General features: G+C 36.9%; 1 pseudogene; it reads right to left on the bottom strand.

Annotated features, from left to right (window-relative positions):
- Positions 1 to 8,480: 8,480 nt before the first annotated feature.
- LOC122690514 lies at positions 8,481 to 14,132 on the bottom strand (annotated as a pseudogene).
- Between the last annotated feature and the right edge of the window lie 4,976 nt (positions 14,133 to 19,108).

Below are 19,108 nucleotides of genomic sequence, written 5' to 3'. Positions count from 1 at the left end.
CATTTTCTCTGCAAATCAGAAAACTTGCATTAAACATTAAACATATGTAATATTTCCAGAATTGTGCTCTTTGGGAGTGAGGTTCAAAATAAAGTAGAATTCCTCTTCAAAAATCTAGGAATTCTTCACCTTTAGGGACAGGAGACATATGTACTTAAAACAAGCAGCAAACAGTCCTAATAAAATATTAAATTCTACATTTTATCAAACAGACAACAGGGGTAGAATGAGGCTAGAAAAGAAATTAGAGAAAACACAAATAGCTTAAAAATTATGGATTCAATTAAATTGTAACTGAAGTTTTAGTGTCAATTTAAAACATTGTTTATAGAGTTGTTATCTTTATATTTATTCTTAATTTTTTCTTTAAATGAAAGAATTATGAGATAATACTCAATATTTGCAAATGCTATTTAAATCCAAAAAACAATGTCCATTCCCTCATAAAACAATGAAGAAGAAAAGAAAAAGGGGGGGGGGCTTTTGCATAGATTGATGCACTGTCTTATTCTAGGTGACAAAATTATAAGGCAGTGATTTATTGATGATCTCTGGAAAAACCCCAAATTTAAGGCTCAGACTGAGGAAGGGAATCCAGAAGATAAGCCAGAGGCAGAGTGGTTGCAACGGTCAGAGGAGAGACAGGAATATAGAGGCCCAAGATACTAATTTTCTACTGCTTTTTTGGAAATTTTGTTGTTGTTGTCGTTGTTGTAAGAGCACTTAACAGAATATCTACTCTTTTGATAAAACTTTAAGCATTCAAATGCTGTGTAACATCCTACAACAAATTTGGCAGCTTAAAACAACATCCATTTATCCCATCACAGTTATATTGGCTAGAAGTCCAGTCAGGGACAAGATCTCACAGCCAGAAATCAAAGTATCAGCCAGATTGATCTATTATCTAGAGACTCTGGGGAAGAATCTGTGTACCAGCCTATTCAAGTTGTTGGCAGAATTCAGTTCTCTATAACTGTAGGCCTGAGGTTCTCATTTCTTGCTCACCATTGTCCAGAGGCCAACTTAAGGGTGACCATTCTTTCACACATGCTCCCCAAATGTCCACATCTTAAGCTTTGGTGAGTTGATTCCTTCTCACACTTTGAATCTCTCTGACTTCCTTTTCTTCAACCAGAAGGAGAAAACTCTATTTTAAAGGGCCCACCTGAATAATTTACATATTTTAAGGTCAATTGACTTGAGACTTTAATTACATATGTAAGATCCCTTCACAACAATTCCTAGATTGTTGTTTGATTGAATAGTCAAAGGAGAGGAATCTAGGGGTGGAGACATCTTTAGAATTTTGCCTACCACGTCAGTAAACAAAGAAAAAAGATTTTAAGCACAGATAGGGGTAGGGGATTAAGAGAAACAAACTACTAGCTATAAAATAAGCTACAAGGATATATTGTACAACATGGGGAATATAGCCAATATTCATAAAAACTAGATGAATATAACATTTAAAAATTATGAATCACTATATTATACACCTGTACATTATATAGTATTATACATTATACTTCAATTTTAAAAAAGAAAAAAATAACAAATGGATAAACAAAGTATAAGTAGCTGTGGCAGGTTAAAGAAGGTCAAGTACTAAGAAAAAGACATTGTATTGTTAATCTGGTGGATCATGTTGACTTTTGAGTGAGATAATCTGGCAGAGTGATGAGGTTGAATAGAGTATCAGAAGAGTGATTAAATTATAAGGAAATGAAGATTGAATAGGTGGTTAAAAGCACAGACACTAAATATAGCATAGTAAAGAAGAAATACAAATTGATTCCTAGATACATTTAGAATAACACTGAAGAACAACAAAGATGAATAGAAAAAATTTTAAAGCACTTATAAAAGACAGATTACTAGAGAGAAATGAGAATTAAACTAGCAAAAACAAAACAAATTAAAAACAAATTAAAAACTCAATAGCAATAATGAAAGCCAGATAGAGGAGTATTATTTTCAAATTGGTGAAGAAAAAAGGTATCAACCTTATAGTGTGTGCCTCACAAAGCTGTCTTTCAACAAGGAAAACAAAAACATTTTAACATACATGAAAAGAGATTTTACCATAAATAAGCCTGCATTGAAAGAACTTCTAAAGGATCTGATGAAAATGCTTAACACTGAGGAAAATAAAAGATTAAAATGTAGGCATGTCTAACAAGTACTTTCCATATAAAATAAGAATAACAACAAAATAGCAACAAAAAGTCTAATATGTGTAGCTAAAAAAAAGGGCAGATACCTAACACAATAAGACATTGTCAAAACTAGGATGATAAAAGTTAAAGAGTTAATAAGGTTTTTGCATTGGTCAGTAGGTGTTTGAATTGTTAACTTTAGACTGGGTTAAATATTCCGGATAAAATATCCACTATAATCAGTAAAAGAAAACTGCTCTAATTTTCTTTCAAAACTATTAGAAGGAAAAAAAGGTGACAGAAACCAAATATAGCTCAATCAATCCCCACATAAACAAACCAAAAAAACAAGAAAGGAGAAAAGAAGCATCTCAGAGAAAATGAAACAAATAGAAAAGGAAAAGTAAATTTATAGAAACAAATCCAGGCAGTATCTGTATTTATTATCCCTGTTGTCATGTATAAATAAAATCTATATGGCTAGAAGCCCACACACTGCACATGCTTGTAGTATTTATTGAGGAAACCCCATGGAAATAGAAGCAATAACATGTGTGCAAGTCCTCTGTTGCCACTGAATTCTTAGGCAATGAAGAATATTTCATGTTAGCCCTCAGACTCTGGAAGAAGGTCCTCAACACATGAGCTATGCACTTGTAAAGCATCATTAATCCATGGGAAGCATTAGTCCCTCCCATGGTTAGATCAGCAACCAGGCTACAATAGCAATTTGACAAGGTAGAATCTTGACTCCAGCCCTGCCTTGCAATCTCAGCATTCATGGTAGGTGGGTAGCATTATCTGTCTCTTCTACTTCAAGCCATATGATTACAGCAATGCAATATATCAATACAACAGCAAGATTTGAAATGCTCTCTTCATATGATAAGGAGCTGAGGTCCAAACCTTATTATGTACCAAAAATGATTTTCTTAGTCAGCAGGCCATAATTCTTTTCCACAGAGATTTAAAGGAATATGTGAACTCAACTTTTGTTTCAGGGGACCAACCTGCAGGAGACCAGTCTGGGGAAAGCTACCCTTTACCTTTCAAGAACATACGAACTAAACTTATTAATTAAGATGTATATTTTCAGGTTAAACAAAAATACCAAATTTCAGCTGTATGCTTTTTATAATACATGCACCTAAAACCCAAAGCTAAGTAAAGATTAAAATTAAAGTAGTTAATAAATATATATCAGGCAAACACTAATGAAATTACAGTTGATCCAGTTATACTAATATCAGAAAAAATAAACCTAAGCAGGATGGATTTAGTATATACTAGAGAGTTCCAGAAAAACATCTATTTCTGCTTTATTGACTATGCCAAAGCCTTTGACTGTGTGGATCACAATAAACTGGAAAATTCTGAAAGAGATGGGAATACCAGACCACCTGACCTGCCTCCTGAGAAATCTGTATGCAGGTCAGGAAGCAACAGTTAGAACTGGACATGGAACAAAAGACTGGTTCCAAATAGGTAAAGAAGTATGTCAAGGCTGTATATTGTCACCCTGCTTATTTAACTTATATGCAGAGTACATCATGAGAAACGCTGGGCTAGAAGAAGCACAAGCTGGAATCAAGATTGCCAGGAGAAATATCAATAACCTCAGATATGCAGATGACACCACCCTTATGGCAGAAAGTGAAGAAAAACTAAAGAGCCTCTTGATGAAAGTGAAAGAGGAGAGCGAAAAAGTTGACTTGAATCTCCACATTCAGAAAACTAAGATCATGGCATCCGATCCCATCCCTTCATGGCAAATAGATGGGGAAACAGTGGAAACAGTGTCAGACTTTATTTATTTGGGCTCCAAAATCACTGCAGATGGTGATTGCAGTCATGAAATTAAAAGACATTCAGGGCTGGTGCACTAGAATGACCCAGAGGGATGGGATGGGGAGGGAGGTGGGAGGGGGGTTCAGGATGGGGAACACATGTAAATCCATGGCTGATTCATGTCAATGTATGGCAAAAACCACTACAATGTTATAAAGTAATTAGCCTCCATCTAATAAAAAATAAAGAAAAAAAATAAAAGACGCTTGTTCCTTAGAAAGAAAGTTATGACCAACCTAGAGAGCATATTAAAAAACAGAGACATTACTTTGTCCACAAAAGTCTGCCTAGTGAAGGCTATGGTTTTTCCAGTGGTCATGTATGGATATGAGAGTTGGACTATAAAGAAAGCTGAGCACTGAAGAATTGATGCTTTTGAACTGTGGTGTTGGAGAAGACTCTTGGGAGTCCCTTGGACTGCAAGGAGATCCAACCAGTCCATCCTAAAGGAGATCAGTCCTGGGTTTTCATTGGAAGGACTGATGTTGAAGCTGAAGCTCCAATACTTTGGCCACCTGATGTGAAGAACTGACTCCTTGGAAAAGACCATGATGCTGGGAAAGATTGAGAGCAGGAGGAGAAGGGGACAACAGAGGATGAGATGGTTGGATGGCATCACTGACTCAATGGACCTGAGCTTGAGTAAACTCTAGGAGTTGGTGATGGACAGGGAGGCCTGGCGTGCTGCAGTCCAAGAGGTCGCAAAGAGTCGGACACGACTGAGAGACTGAACTGAAATACATATTTATATGAAGAAAGTGTCAGTTCTCTAAGAAGATGCTGTGCTGTGCTATGCTTAGTCACACAGTCATGTCCAACTCTGTGTGACTCCGTGGACTGTAGCCCACCAGGCTCTTCTGTCCATGGGATTCTCCAGGCAACAATACTGGAATGGGTTGCCATGCCCTCCTCCAGGGGATCATCCCAACCCAGGGATCAAACTCAGGTCTCCCACATTGCAGGTGGATTTTTTACCAGCTGAGCTACCAGGGAAGCCCCCTCTAAGAAGATATCATATGCTAATTTCTGTACATGGTAATATATTCTTACAATATGTAAAGTAAAAGTGTCCAGAACTACAAGTTGAAGTAGACAAACTCAGCAACATAGAAGGTTTCAACATAGCTCTGTTTCTGGCAAGTCAAGTAGACAAAATAATAAGATACAGAAAATCTGAACCACAAAATGTGAGCATACTTTACATAGTGGCCATAAGCAGAACTCTACAGGAACAAATGGAGAATAACTTAGGCATATATTATACATTTAGAAAAATGAACACCTAATCCATAAAGCAAGGCCCAGAAAATACCAAAGAAGCAGTATGATACAAACTACCTTTAAATAACTCATTGATCAAAGGGGAAATAATAGTTTTTTTTAATTGGATAATAAAGTGCTGTATATTAAAAAATTACACACTGTAGACCATGAAAATTTTTTAAAATATCAGATATCTAAAGGCTAAAATAAAATTGTACAAGTATTAAAATATGGGTGAATTCCTTTATTATCTATAAAATGGTTTTTTAAAAAATGCCTTACTGTGATGCAAAAGTTAGAAACAATAAGGGAAATTCTTGATAAATGTTATGACATTAAAAATATTGTTGTTGACTTGCTAAGTCATATCCGACTCTCTGTGACCCCGTGAACTGTAGTCCAGAAAGCTCTTCTCTTCATGGGATTCTCCAGGCAAGAACACTGCAGTGGGTTGTCATTTCCATCTCTTCCGGGGATCTTCCTTACCCAGGGATCGAACCCATGTCTCCTGCATTGCAAGCAGATTCTTTACCACTGAGCCTCCAGGGAAGCTCATTACAAATGTGTATGGTATAAATAAATAAGAAGGGGGAATTCCTTAGTGGTTCAGTGGTTAGGACTCTATGCTTCCATAGCAAAGGGCATGGTGTCAATCCCTGGTGGAGAAACTTAAGATCGTGAAAGTTTTGTGGCATGGCCAAAAAAATAAAATACAAAGAAGGAAGAAAGGAAAGAAGGAAGTGACAGAGGGAGGGATAAGAACAAATGACAAAGCTGGACGAAATATTTTTATCTTGTGTCACATATCAATGGCAAACATTGTTATTATATAAAGAACCTCTAAAAAAGAAAAAGTCCTAACACTTTAAAGAAGAAAAAAATAGGCAAGTGCTATGGGAAGCAGTTCACAGAAAAAGAACCAACAATGGCCCTTAATTATCTGAGGTGATCAGATGTATAATAAGAGAAATACAAATTGAAACTGCACTGAGGTATGATTTCTAACCTTGGCAAAAACAGAAAACTTTGACAACATACTCCGTTGTTAAGGTTGTGAGAAACAATCACTTTTGTACATTGCTAGTGAAAGTTGCTCAGTTCTGTCCAACTCTTTTCAACTCCATGAACCATACAGTCCATGGAATTCTCCAGGCCAGAATACTGGAGTGGGTAGCCTTTCCCTTCTCCAGAGGATCTTCCCAACCCAGGGATCGAACCCAGGTCTCCCACACTGCTGGTGGATTCTTTACCAACTGAGCTATCAGGGAAACCCTCATACATTGCTAATGGAAAGCAAAACTGTACTGGCTGTAAGAATTTGAATTAGCAAAATTACACATGCATTTTCTCTGAGACCCAGAAATTCCACTTCTAGGAATCTATTTCCAAGATACACTCAGAAAAATGCATAAAGCTACTTCCCCACTAATCGCAAAAGCAAAACAGTTGCAAAAAAAGAAAAAGAATGAAAGAAATACCTTACACTTTTTTGGGAACCTTTTGGATAACAAGTGTGGGAATTTATATGCACACTCAAACACATGAACATACACGTTTGCTAATATTTTCCAAAAGACAATAGAAGGATAAACCAAAATAGTAAATTTGGGGAAGAAGACAAAAGAGAGGTAGTGGGAAGAACAAAGATAAAAACTAGGTATTTTTCAATGTGACTTGTTTTATAATTTTGACCTTAGCACCATCTTCATTTTTTTATACATGTGAAACATAACATTAAATAAAATAGAAAAAAGTGAAGCAATCGCTAACATAAAAAATAAATTGAAACTATTACTAATTTGCCAACAAAGGTCCGTCTAGTCAAAGCTATGGTTTTTCCAGTAGTCATGTATGGATGTGAGAGTTGGACTATAAAGAAAGCTGAGTGCCGAAGAATTGATGTTTTTGAACTGTGGTGCTGGAGAATACTCTTGAGAGCCCCTTGGACAGCAAGGACATCCAACCAGTCCATCCTAAAGGAAATCAATCTTGAATATTTATTGGAAGGACTGAATGCTTGAAGCTGAAACTCCAATACTTTGGCCACCTGATGGGAAGAGCTGACTCATTGGAAAAGACCCTGATGCTGGAAAAGATTGAAGGCGGAAGGAGAAGGGGGTGACAGAGGATGAGATGGCTGGATGGCATCACCGACTCGATGGACATGAGTTTGAGCAAGCTCTGGGAGTTGGTCATGGACAGGGAAGCCTGGCATGCTGCAGTCCATGGGGTCGCAAAGAGTCGGACACGACTGAGCGACTGAACTGACTGACTGACTGACTACTACTTTATATCAAATTTGTGACCTAATGGCAAAGATATTTACCTCAAACATTTTAAAACAGAATGTTGACTTTATATACTAAGCATATAAAAATGAAAATCACAGAATCTTAGGTTGCGCTATTGGGATGATTCTAAAACTCTAAAGAGACACAGAAATACAGAACAGACTTTTGAACTTTGTGGGAGAATGTGAGGGTGGGATATTTCAAAAGAACAGCATGTATACTATCTATGGTGAAACAGATCACCAGCCCAGGTGGGATGCATGAGACAAGTGCTCCGGCCTGGTGCACTGGGAAGACCCAGAGGAATCGGGTGGAGAGGGAGGTGGGAGGGGGGATAGGGATTGGGAATACATGTAAATCCATGGCTGATTCATATCAATGTATGACAAAACCCACTGGAAAAAAAAATAAAATAAAAAAAAATAATAAAATAAAATAAAAATTATTGGAAACCATTAAAAAAAAAAAAAGATATATACATACTCCACCATACACAGAGTATAATAAACCATATAGCAACTACACTTATATCACTAAGAATCAAGATCTTCAGCATAAAAGACAACATCAAGATACAAATCAAATGTGAAACAGAATCCGATAATGTTCATTTAAATGTGGGAAATTAGTAATATGAAGTTAGAATGTATAGATTTACTTACTTTTGCAGAAATGGTCTTTTCCGTCAACTTTATAGTTCCGTTTTCTGTTTAAGAGCTTGGGAGGCAACAGCTTGAGACCAGTCAGTTATATTCAGCACGGAAACGCTGAATAGGCACAGAGGGCGCTGCCTGCCCTCAGACTAATCTGCAACCTTTACTTTAGTAGCAGTAAACTCTGGAACTCGATAGGTCCATCCACCCTGAAGTTCCTCCTCAGTCATAGCCTTTCCAGCAGCGGCCCACTCTTAATTTTCAATCTACTCAGGATCTGTGTGGAAGTAGAGCTTAGGCGCAACCTCCGGCGAGCTCACGCGGGGAAATGTGGTGTGCATGCGCAGAACCTCCGGGTCCAGCAGCCACTGCGTCAGCCCCAGATGAAGGTGCTTCCTCGTCGCTGAAGGGGGAGGCAACGTCTACATAGCCTAGAGGAGAATCTGTGTTACACAGACCAATAGTAGACAAGTTAACTTAAGACGCCTCTGGGAGAGGCAGATAGTCCTGGGATCTGTAACCACGAGAAGTGGAGGCTCCTGGAACACTGCCTGGATCTGGTTAGTGAAGTTTCCAGAACTGAAGTGGCCAGCAGTAGAGGTGGCCTGAGTATCAGCTACAGATTTCATGCGTCCCCCTGGCCAGTGTTCCTAAAGGAGATGAGGCCAATATCAGATGGATTTTCAGTGGCCGCCATGGCGCGAGCTGCTGGCAGAAACTTCTCCCAGGGTCTCTTCACACTTAAGATGTAGATGCCACCACTTTGCTTTTTTCCATTTGAAAGTCAAGGTTGGTGCCACCTGAATAGGTTTCTGTGGCAAGGAATTTAGGTACAGTCTCCTCCTTCTTGTGCACTACCGCCAGGCAAGGGCTTCAAACATTGTGAACGCTCGCCTTTCTGACAGAAACTGAAGACGATACCGTATGGACTCCTCTCTGCATAGTGTGGAAAGGTAGAATTCATTTTTCTCCTTGTAAGATAAACAAAATACATGTGTTTTTAGCTCTCCACTGATTGCATAAATTTATGTAATTTATGCCCTAAAAGCTGTGACAACCCAGTAGAAAATGCAAACCTACCACCCAGATATAGTTTCCAAATATTATTTTCCACTTACAAAAATTGCCAGGGTTTCTTAAAATATATGTGATCAGAAACATTCAAGGTGAGCCTGATCATCTTGTCACTTCTGAAATCCTGTACCTAGACTTCCTCATAGACAATGAAAGGACACAGGAGGCAACTTGAAGGGACTCTCATTAGCCAAACATAGGACCATTTGTGCTTCAAATAGAATGAATACTGAAATACAGCAAATCTAATGAGTTGGCCAAAAAATGTGTTCAGGCTTTTCCAAATGATGGTACGAGAAAACCCAAATGAACTTTTTGGCCAACCCAACATTGAAATTGATAATTACACTTAATATCCTACTTATTGATCCTACTTAGGCAACCAGCTCATTATTCAAGGAAATTCATACAAAAGGTAAAATAATCAATAGGAATTGCATAGCACTACTTATAAAATATTCACACTGAATCAATTGGACATCTAGATTTAACTGTTATGTGAAATTTTGACAAATGGGGGAAAAATGAGAATTTCAAAATCAATATAAACAATAGTATATGAACAATAGGATAAACCAAATATAGAAGTTAGGAGATAATAAATGTAAGATCTGGAAATTTATGCAATTCAAGACAAATACAAAATAAAGAGAATCAGCAAGACAAAAGTTGATTATTTTGAAAAGATAACACACAGATGTTGGCAAAATTAATCAAGAAGAACAGCAGTACATATACATAATATGAGGGAAGAAAAAGGAGAAAAGACATAAGTAGAGATAATACTCAGATTACCTAGAGAGAACAAGAAAAACTTTATGACAAGAAGCTTGACTATTCACACAAAATATTCAATTTCCTAGAAACTGAGTTTTAATAATTGACTCAAAAATATTGTCTTTTAGCAAATACATTGAATCACTATTTTTTCCCCTTTATTTTTTATTACTTGGAGGCTAATTACTTTACAATATTGTAGTGGTTTTTGCCATGCATTGACATGAATCAGCCATGGATTTACATGTGTTCCCCATCCTGAACCCCCCCCCACCCTCCCTCCCCATTCCATCCCTCTGGGTCATCCCAGTGCAGAAGCCCTGAGCACTTGTCTCATGCATCCAACCTGGACTGGTGATCTGTTTCACAGTTGATAATATACATGTTTAGATGCTGTTCTTTCAGATCATCCCACCCTCGCCTTCTCCCACAGAGTTCAAAAGTCTGTTCTATACATCTGTGTCTCTTTTTCTGTCTTGCATATAGGGTTATTGTTACCATCTTTCTAAATTCCATATATATGCATTAGTATACTGTATTGGTCTTTATCTTTCTGGCTTACTTCACTCTGTATAATGGGCTCCAGTTTCATCCATCTCATTAGAACTGATTCAAATGTATTCTTTTTAATGGCTGAGTAATATTCCATGGTGTATATGTACCAGAGCTTCCTTATCCATTCGTCTGCTGATGGGCATCTAGGTTGCTTCCATGTCCTGGCTATTATAAACAGTGTTGTGATGAACATTGGGGAGCACGTGTCTCTTTCAGATCTGGTTTCCTTGGTGTGTATGTCCAGGAGTGGGATTGCTGGGTCATACGGCAGTTCTATTTCCAGTTTTTTAAGGAGTCCCCACATTGTTTTCCATAGTGGCTGTACTAGTTTGCATTCCCTGAATCACTATTTTAAAATGTAAAATAACAAATACCAGGTCTAAGGTTTTCAGGAAAATTCTGTCAGTTACAAAGAGAAGATAAATATAATCTTAAAAACACATTTCCAGAGAAGAGAGGGGAAAAAAATAAATTACTCCACAATTCACTTAATGATGCAAATATAACCTCAACAGCAAAATCTGACCATATCAGGCTAACAAAAAGAAATTAGAGACCAAAGCACTTATTAACATAAAGATCCTAGATAAAATGTTAACAAATTTATCCCAGCAGTAGGTAAGAAGCATAATTTCGGACTCTTTTGTTGACTATGATAGCTACTCCATCTCTTCTAAGGGGTTCTTGCCCACAGTAGTAGATATAACGGTCATCTGAGTTAAATTCACCCATTCCAGTCCATTTTAGTTCACTGACTCATAGAATGTCGATATTCACTCTTGCTGTCTCCTGTTAGACCGCTTCCAATTTGCCTTGATTCATGGACCTAACATTCAGGTTCCGATGCAATACTGCTCTTTACAGCATCAGACTTTACTTCCATCACCAGTCACATTCACAATTGGGTGTTGTTTTTGCTTTGGTTCCATCTCTTCATTCTTTCTAGAATTATTTCTCCACTGATCTCCAATAGCATATTGGGCACCTCCCAACCTGGAGAGTTCATCTTTCAGTGTCCTATCTTTTTGTCTTTTCATACTGCTCATGGGGTTCTCAAGGCAAGAATACTGAAGTGGTTTGCCATTCCCTTCTCCAGTGGACCACGTTTGTCAGAACTCTCCACCATGACCCATCCATCTTGGGTGGGCCTACATGGCATGGCTCATAGTTTCATTGAGTTAGAAAAGGCTGTGGTCCAGGTGATCAGATTGTTTAGTTTTCTGTGATTATAGTTTTCATCCTGTCTTCCCTCTGATGGAGAAGGGTAAGAGGCTTATGGAAGCTTCCTGATGGGAGAGACTGACTGAAGGGGAAATCGGGTCTTGTTCTGATGGGCAGGGCCATGCTCAGTAAATCTTTAATCCAATTTTCTGTTGATGGACTCATTTGAAAAGCCCCTGATGCTGAGAAATATTGAAGGGAGGAGGAGAAGGGGATGACAGAGGATGAGATTGTTGGATGGCATCACTTACTCAAAGGACATGAGTTTAAGTCATGAAAGTCCAGGAGTTGATGTCGGACAGTGAGGCCTGGCGTGCTGCAGTCCATGGGGTCACAAAGAGTCAGAAACAACTGAGGGACTGAACTGAACTGAACTGAATAAGCATAATACATCGTGACCAGTGGGCTGTTTAGAACTTTTCAAGATCGAATTGTGTTTGCCTAACAGTATTCTTAACTGTCATGGTGAGAAGAGACTGACATGTGAGAAGAGGCAGAAGGTGGGAAATAGTTAGGAGCAGAGTTGCCAGATAAAATTTTGATTGGCTAAATCTGGCAACTCTAGCTAAGAGGTTATTGAAGTAATTGAAATGAGATATGTTGTTGGCTTGTACCAGGATGGTGGCAAGGCAGATGGTGAGCAGTGATCAATTCTGGAAAAATTTTAATGCCAAATTCAATAGGCTTTGATAGTCTGGATATGGATTATTTTCCATCTTTCTATCATCACTTGCCCAGCACTGTTCTAAGCCATTATCATCCTTTACTGCAGTTCTGAAACAGCCTCCTAATTGCTCTGTTGCCCCAGTCCTGTCCTTCTACAGTTCCAATTTCCAATTTAAATAGTATTTTGAAAAATAGAAATCTGATTATTCACTAAGTCCCTTCAATGACTAACTTTTGCCTTTGGATAATGTCTGACTCCTAGAAATCAATAACTATCACCCCAAAAGGCTATCACTTCCACTATGCAACCTCCACCTTCCATCTGGCTGAGTCCTATTCATTCTCCAGTTCTTAACCTAAATGTGGCATTCTCAAGAAGACCATCACTCAGACAGGTTTTGTTCCATTGCCATTGGTTCCCATAGAATTCTGGTTTCTCCTACCTTCAGGATGAATGTTACCATTCATCAAGCTACATTATAATCATTTATTTAACTGGATGTTTTATCAACTGTTTTGTAATTTGGAGAGGAGGGAGTTATAAGTGTTTTACTTATTATCGTATCCCTAGAACTTGAAGAATGTTTGACACAGAGTACATAGTAAATAAATATTTCAGATTAATTGTTAATAAATTAGCTAATTAAATATTTGCATTTCATATTTGCACAAGGATTATTAAGATCTCCAAGAAAACAAATGGTGTGCTTCATAACAGCACACTAAATGGTGTTCGTTATTATATTTGCTAAAAATAACTTCATAGAATGAGTTTTTCTTTTACTTAAAGCATAAATTTATATATATGTCTTGTTGTTGCTAAGTTGTGTTTGATTCTTTATGACCCCATGAACTGTAGTCCACCAAGTTCCTCTGTCCATGGGATTTCATAGGCAAGACCCATGTCTCCTCCATTGGCAGGCAGATTCTTTACCACTGAGCCACCAGGGAAGCCCAAATTTATACAAACTTAATTAAAACAGTGCACATTTTGACCTTTTACTTTAAAAATAATTACTTCAATCCTGGATTAACTGGAACTTCATTTGTACAATGTGAAAATGAAGTGAATGTTTCTTTCTACATATTTTATTTCACTACCTTTCAATATGATAACAGAAAAGAATAGACACGTTAGAGGACATTTCTTTCTCATACTGTTACCAATAGTGAAAGATAATGAAGTGACTCTAAAATGGAAGTCAATGAGATCTAAAAATTATTTTTAAAAGGAGGGAGCATATTTTAAACTTTGGGAAAGGATTAATAATCTAAGTATGTCATTGATAAAATAAACTTCTCAAAATAAAGAATTAATAACAAACTAGAAATATTGTGGACTCGTGGTCCTTTTAAAAGTAGTTTCTTTTCTGGTTTTAACTAGAATTTGACCCAGCATTAATTGCATACTATCTACCAGACTTACTCATGTGGAAAACCTGGTACACAGTCCCCAATGCCCAGAAAAATGCCTTTTCTTTTCCGTTGTAAAAATGAACTAGACCTTGAAAAATAGCTGATCCTGTGGCCTGGAACATAGTATGGCTGCCCAAAAGTGAGGAGGATTTCAGAGATGGCTTGGCTAGCACAAGGACAAATGAGCTCAGTTTAAGAAGGATTCTCATGATCTAAGTTTTGACAATATATACATAACAGAGGAAATACTACTGTAATTATTTGAAACAAGTCGAGCCTGTGATTAAAAGTATAACTCTTTAGTTATAATCATAAAAGGAAAGTTTAGTATGAAGTTTAAAAACAAGAACATTATAATGTATGTGAAAGCTGATATCAATCAGTTCAGTTCAATTCAGTCCAGTCGCTCAGTTGTGTCCATCTCTTTGCGACACCATGGACTGCAGCATGCCAGGCTTCGCTGTCCATCACCAACACTTGGAGCCTACTCAAACTCATGTCCATTGAGTCAGTGATGCCATCCAACCATCTCATCCCCTGTCGTCCACTTCTCCTCTCACCTTCAATCTTTTCCACCACCAGGGTCTTCTCCAATGAGTCAGTTCATCACATCAGGTGGCTGAAGTATTGGAGTTTCAGCTTCAGCATCAGTCCTGCCAATGAATATTCAGGACTGATTTCCTTTAGGATTGACTGATTGGATCTCCTTACAGGTCAAGAGACTCTCAAGAGTCTTCTCCAACACCACAGTTCAAAAGCATCAATTCTTCAGCACTCAGCTTTCTTTATAGTCCAACTCTCACATCCATACATGACCACTGGAAAAACCATAGCTTTGACTAGACGGACCTTTCTTGGCAAAGTAATATCTCTGCTTTTTAATATGCTATCTAGGTTGATCATCACTTTCCTTCCAAGGAGAAAGCATCTTTTAATTTCATGGCTGCAATCACCATCTGCAGTGATTTTGGAGCCCAAATAAATAAAGTCTGACACTGTTTCCGCTGTTTCCCCATCTATTTGCCGTGAAGTGATGGGACCGGATGCCATGATCTTAGTTTTCTGAATGTTGAATTTTAAGCCAAATTTTTCACTCTCCTCTTTCACTTTCATCAAGAGGCTCTTTAGTTTTTCTTCACTTTCTGCCATAAGGGTGGTGTCATCTGCATATCTGAGGTTACTGATATTTCTCGCAGCCATCTTGATTCTGGCTTGTGCTTCATCCAGCCTGGCATTTCTCATGATGTTCTCTGCATATAAGTTAAATAAGCAGGGTGACAATATACAGCCTTGAAATACTCCTTTCCTATTTGGAACCAGTCTGTTGTTCCATGTCCACTTCTAACTGTTGCTTCCTGACCTGCATACAGATTTCTCAGGATGCAGGTCAGGTGGTCTGGTATTCCCATCTCTTTCAGAATTTTCCACAGTTTATTGTGATCCACACAGTCAAAGGCTTTGGCATAGTCAGTAAAGCAAAAGTATATGTTTTTCTGGAACTCTCTTGCTTTTTTGACGATCCAGCGGATGTTGGCAATTTGATCTCTGGTTCCTCTGCCTTTTCTAAAGCCAGCTTGAACATCTGAAAGTTCATGGTTCATGTACTGTTGAAGCCTGGCTTGGAGAATTTTGAGCATTTCTTTACCAGCGTGTGACATGAGTGCAATTGTGGGGTAGTTTGAGCATTCTTTGGGATTGCCTTTCTTTGGATTGGAATGAAAACGGACCTTTTCCAGTCCTGTGGCCGCTGCTGAGTTTTCCAGATTTGCTGGCATATTGAGTGCACCACTTTCACAGCATCATCTTTTAGTAATTGATTGTTGATATCAGTAAATTTTATTTAATTGGTTAATTTTAATGATAAGGGAATGTAATGTATATAACATCCATTTTCTGTTAAGAAATTATCTTTTTATGAAGAATAAAGTTGTACCTTTCTCAATATTTGTTATATTTAGGAAAATTAAGACCCTACAGAAACAAATTGATTATAATTGGTAGTCTCCCACCCTATGTAGGAAGAAAGAAATTTCAAATGGTTTTTGCAAGATGAATGAACTAAATATCATATTCTTCATTGACCAAAACCTGAACTCTCTGAATGATGACACTAAATATAACTAGAAGATGATGTCTTTCTTATCTACAGTATTGATTACAAATCAGATCAGTATACAATATTTAATAGGCAGCAAACTATAGAGCATTGGACAAGTGAAAATGAAAAATCTGGTTACTTTGGAAAAGCTCAGCAGCATATGGGTACCAAAATTTAAGAAAAAAGTCTTAAGTTTGACATTACTTAAACCTTATTATTAAAATAAAGGGATTAGGAGCTACAATTTGAAGTAGTTAAAAGGCACAACTGTATCCCATTCCCCATTCAAGAAGTAATTAGTTGATATCCAGAACCTACAACTTTGATTGGTTTTCTTGACATTTGGATTGTTTCCAATCTACATACCAAGATGACCATAGCTGTGAACTTCTGAAGTGTGCTTGGTGAGACAGAATTACTCTGTCTCATTAGAACAACTTCCTTAAAGCAAAAAAGCGCCATCAAAAGTATATAAAGATTATAAATATTTTAATATAATTTGCAAAATTTCATTCAGAAAGTCTGTAATAATAAACACCATATAAAGTAGTGTATGAGAGTGATTTTCCCATGTATGTGTATATCCAAGACAACTGGTTGTCTCCCCATTGTCTATTCTCCCATTCTTTACTAAGACAAAACACATTTCATTCTAGATTTCAATGTGCCAAGACCAAAACTAAATTTCCCAGGGCCCCTGTACCCAGAAGTGAATAACAAGATGAAGCATAAATTAGGTTAAGTCTTCTGGATATCCTCTATCCTTAACAAGACATGATGTTAGGGATATAGCAGCAATCTTGGAACCAGAGAACCTGATAATCAAAATCACTTGCTAAGGATGATGATAATTTTGAGAATGAATCCTTTTTTATTTCCTCTTTGAATCCTATGTCCCAGTTATGCATTCTAGAAATGCATTAAGTTCAAGCACCATACAAAGTTTGGCCCACCTTTTTATCCTCAATGCCTAGCATACTGTCTTTCTATAATAATGGTACTACAGAGAGCTATCACTAAATACTTGATGAATAAATTAATAAATGTAATAATTCATATTTTTATTCGTTAGAATATATCTTCCAGTGTTTCTTGTGAAAGAACATGGTGGCTCACTTTCTCTGCCCTACATGCCACCTGTGTATGTTGACAGACTATCTGGCATATAAATATTTTTTTACTTCTTTTTTCCTCTCAAAATATTGTAGATTTTACTCTATTCTCTTCTGCATTTGTTATTGCAAATGTTCCAAAGTCCTTTTTTTTTATTCCCTGGAGTAAGATTTTAATTTTATGCTTCCTTGATTGTAGAATTATTAACCTTTCATGAAATGTCTCACACATTCACTAGGATGAGATCTTTTTCTTGGTAAACACTTTGTCTTATAAGTCAAACCTTATATGCCAAATGGAAAAATGGTGCAATACTCTGGTAACAATTTTCTTGCATTAGTCCATGATAAAAAGCTGCATGCATTACATTTTTTAAATTAGTTTTTTAATGGTTTTATCAAAACAAAACAAAAAAGCAAAAAACAGTTTAAAAAAAAGACAAAAAAGGAAAGAAAAAAAAGTTCCTGCAAAATTGCAGATCAACAAAAGCTGGTTTTATAGAGGATCATGAACTATGCACAAACTGGTTCGAGACTTTTTTCTCAAGTTCAGTAGTGTGTTTAGCTAAACAGACCTTCCTCAGAGTAAGCGCATCTCATTTGCCATTACATGCGCTCTGTATATTTGATGTACACATCCCCACATATGTACACCAAATATACGTGCGTGCGTGTGTGCATGCCCGTGTGCACCCAGACATACAGCTTCCCATGCTGCATTTAGCATCGAGTTGTAGAAAACTGATATCTTTAAATTGGGGATGGAAGTAAAGAATCTCTCAGTTTTTTGGGGGGAGGGTGGGATTTGTTGGGGTTTTGTTTTTTTCTTTTTTTGTGGGGTTTTTGACCTTTTATTTTGAATTAAAGACATCTGTAACTCTGAGATTAAAAGACAAGTTTGTGACTTTTAATGTTTTTCCTCATAGAATGTGATTGTTGAAGAAAATGCACTGAAAGTTGCTTTCAAAAGTACAATGCTTTGTTGAATCTTAATAAATGGCAATTCTTTTTTTCTTGGCTGTTCTAATAAATGTGTTTTTTATTTTTATTTTTCAAAAAAAATAAGTCAAACCTTTCTTCAGTTGTGTGATATTTTACTAAATTAAATTTTATATTGCTTTTCTTTCATTATCTTTTGGTTTTGATCTCCTCCTTAGGAAGATAAACTTTCTCATTCTATCTTCCCCATGTCTTATCTTATAGTTTTAATTGTCATACTCTCTTTTCTGTTTTTCCGTATTCAGAGAAAGTATCCTTGGTTTGCTTTCCATATGATGGATTCAGCTTCCCCACAGCATCACTACACTTCACTGTTTCTAAGACTGAATTTCAATCTGCAATATTAAATCCTTTGCCGTGTTTTCTTGTCTCACTGCACTCTCTATTCATTTCTTTCTGACTTTAAAATCAACTCAAATTTTGATTATGGGTTCTTGTATTTTCATCATAGACAAGAGTGTATCAGTGTCTTAAAATTAATTTCACTTCAAAAAGTGTTTTCTTTATTTCATTTTTGTGGTTGTTGTTGCAACTTGTGATATGCATGAAATAGAAGATATAAAACTTTGGTGTTATGTCAGTATCAAGTCTAAATGAGTGAATTCTCCTTTCTCATAATAACCTTGCTATTGGAATTATTTTCTTAATTTGCAAAACAAAGAGATAGCTAATTAGCCCATTCTATAGCTGGTACATAATATTTATTGCTATTGTTACTATTTTGTAATTATATCTATTTTATGTAAGTTTTCTGGTCTAAAGGAAGGATATCTTGGTTTCACTACCTGGTTATATGCCCACTAGGAAGAGATTTTCTGGATATCATCAGAAACTCTTTTCTTTCACTAGCAGAGATGGTAAATAAAGAACTATTATGCATTCTCCAAAGGACACCATTCTCACAGCTCTCTCAACTCAGACAAGGCTCATTATGGAATGAGAAGCATGGATAAGGCTGATTGGGAGGACAGATGAT

The sequence above is a fragment of the Cervus elaphus genome, chromosome X (assembly GCF_910594005.1).
Source record: "Cervus elaphus chromosome X, mCerEla1.1, whole genome shotgun sequence".
Classification (NCBI taxonomy): Eukaryota; Metazoa; Chordata; class Mammalia; order Artiodactyla; family Cervidae; genus Cervus; species Cervus elaphus.
This window is presented reverse-complemented; position numbering and strand designations above follow the sequence as displayed.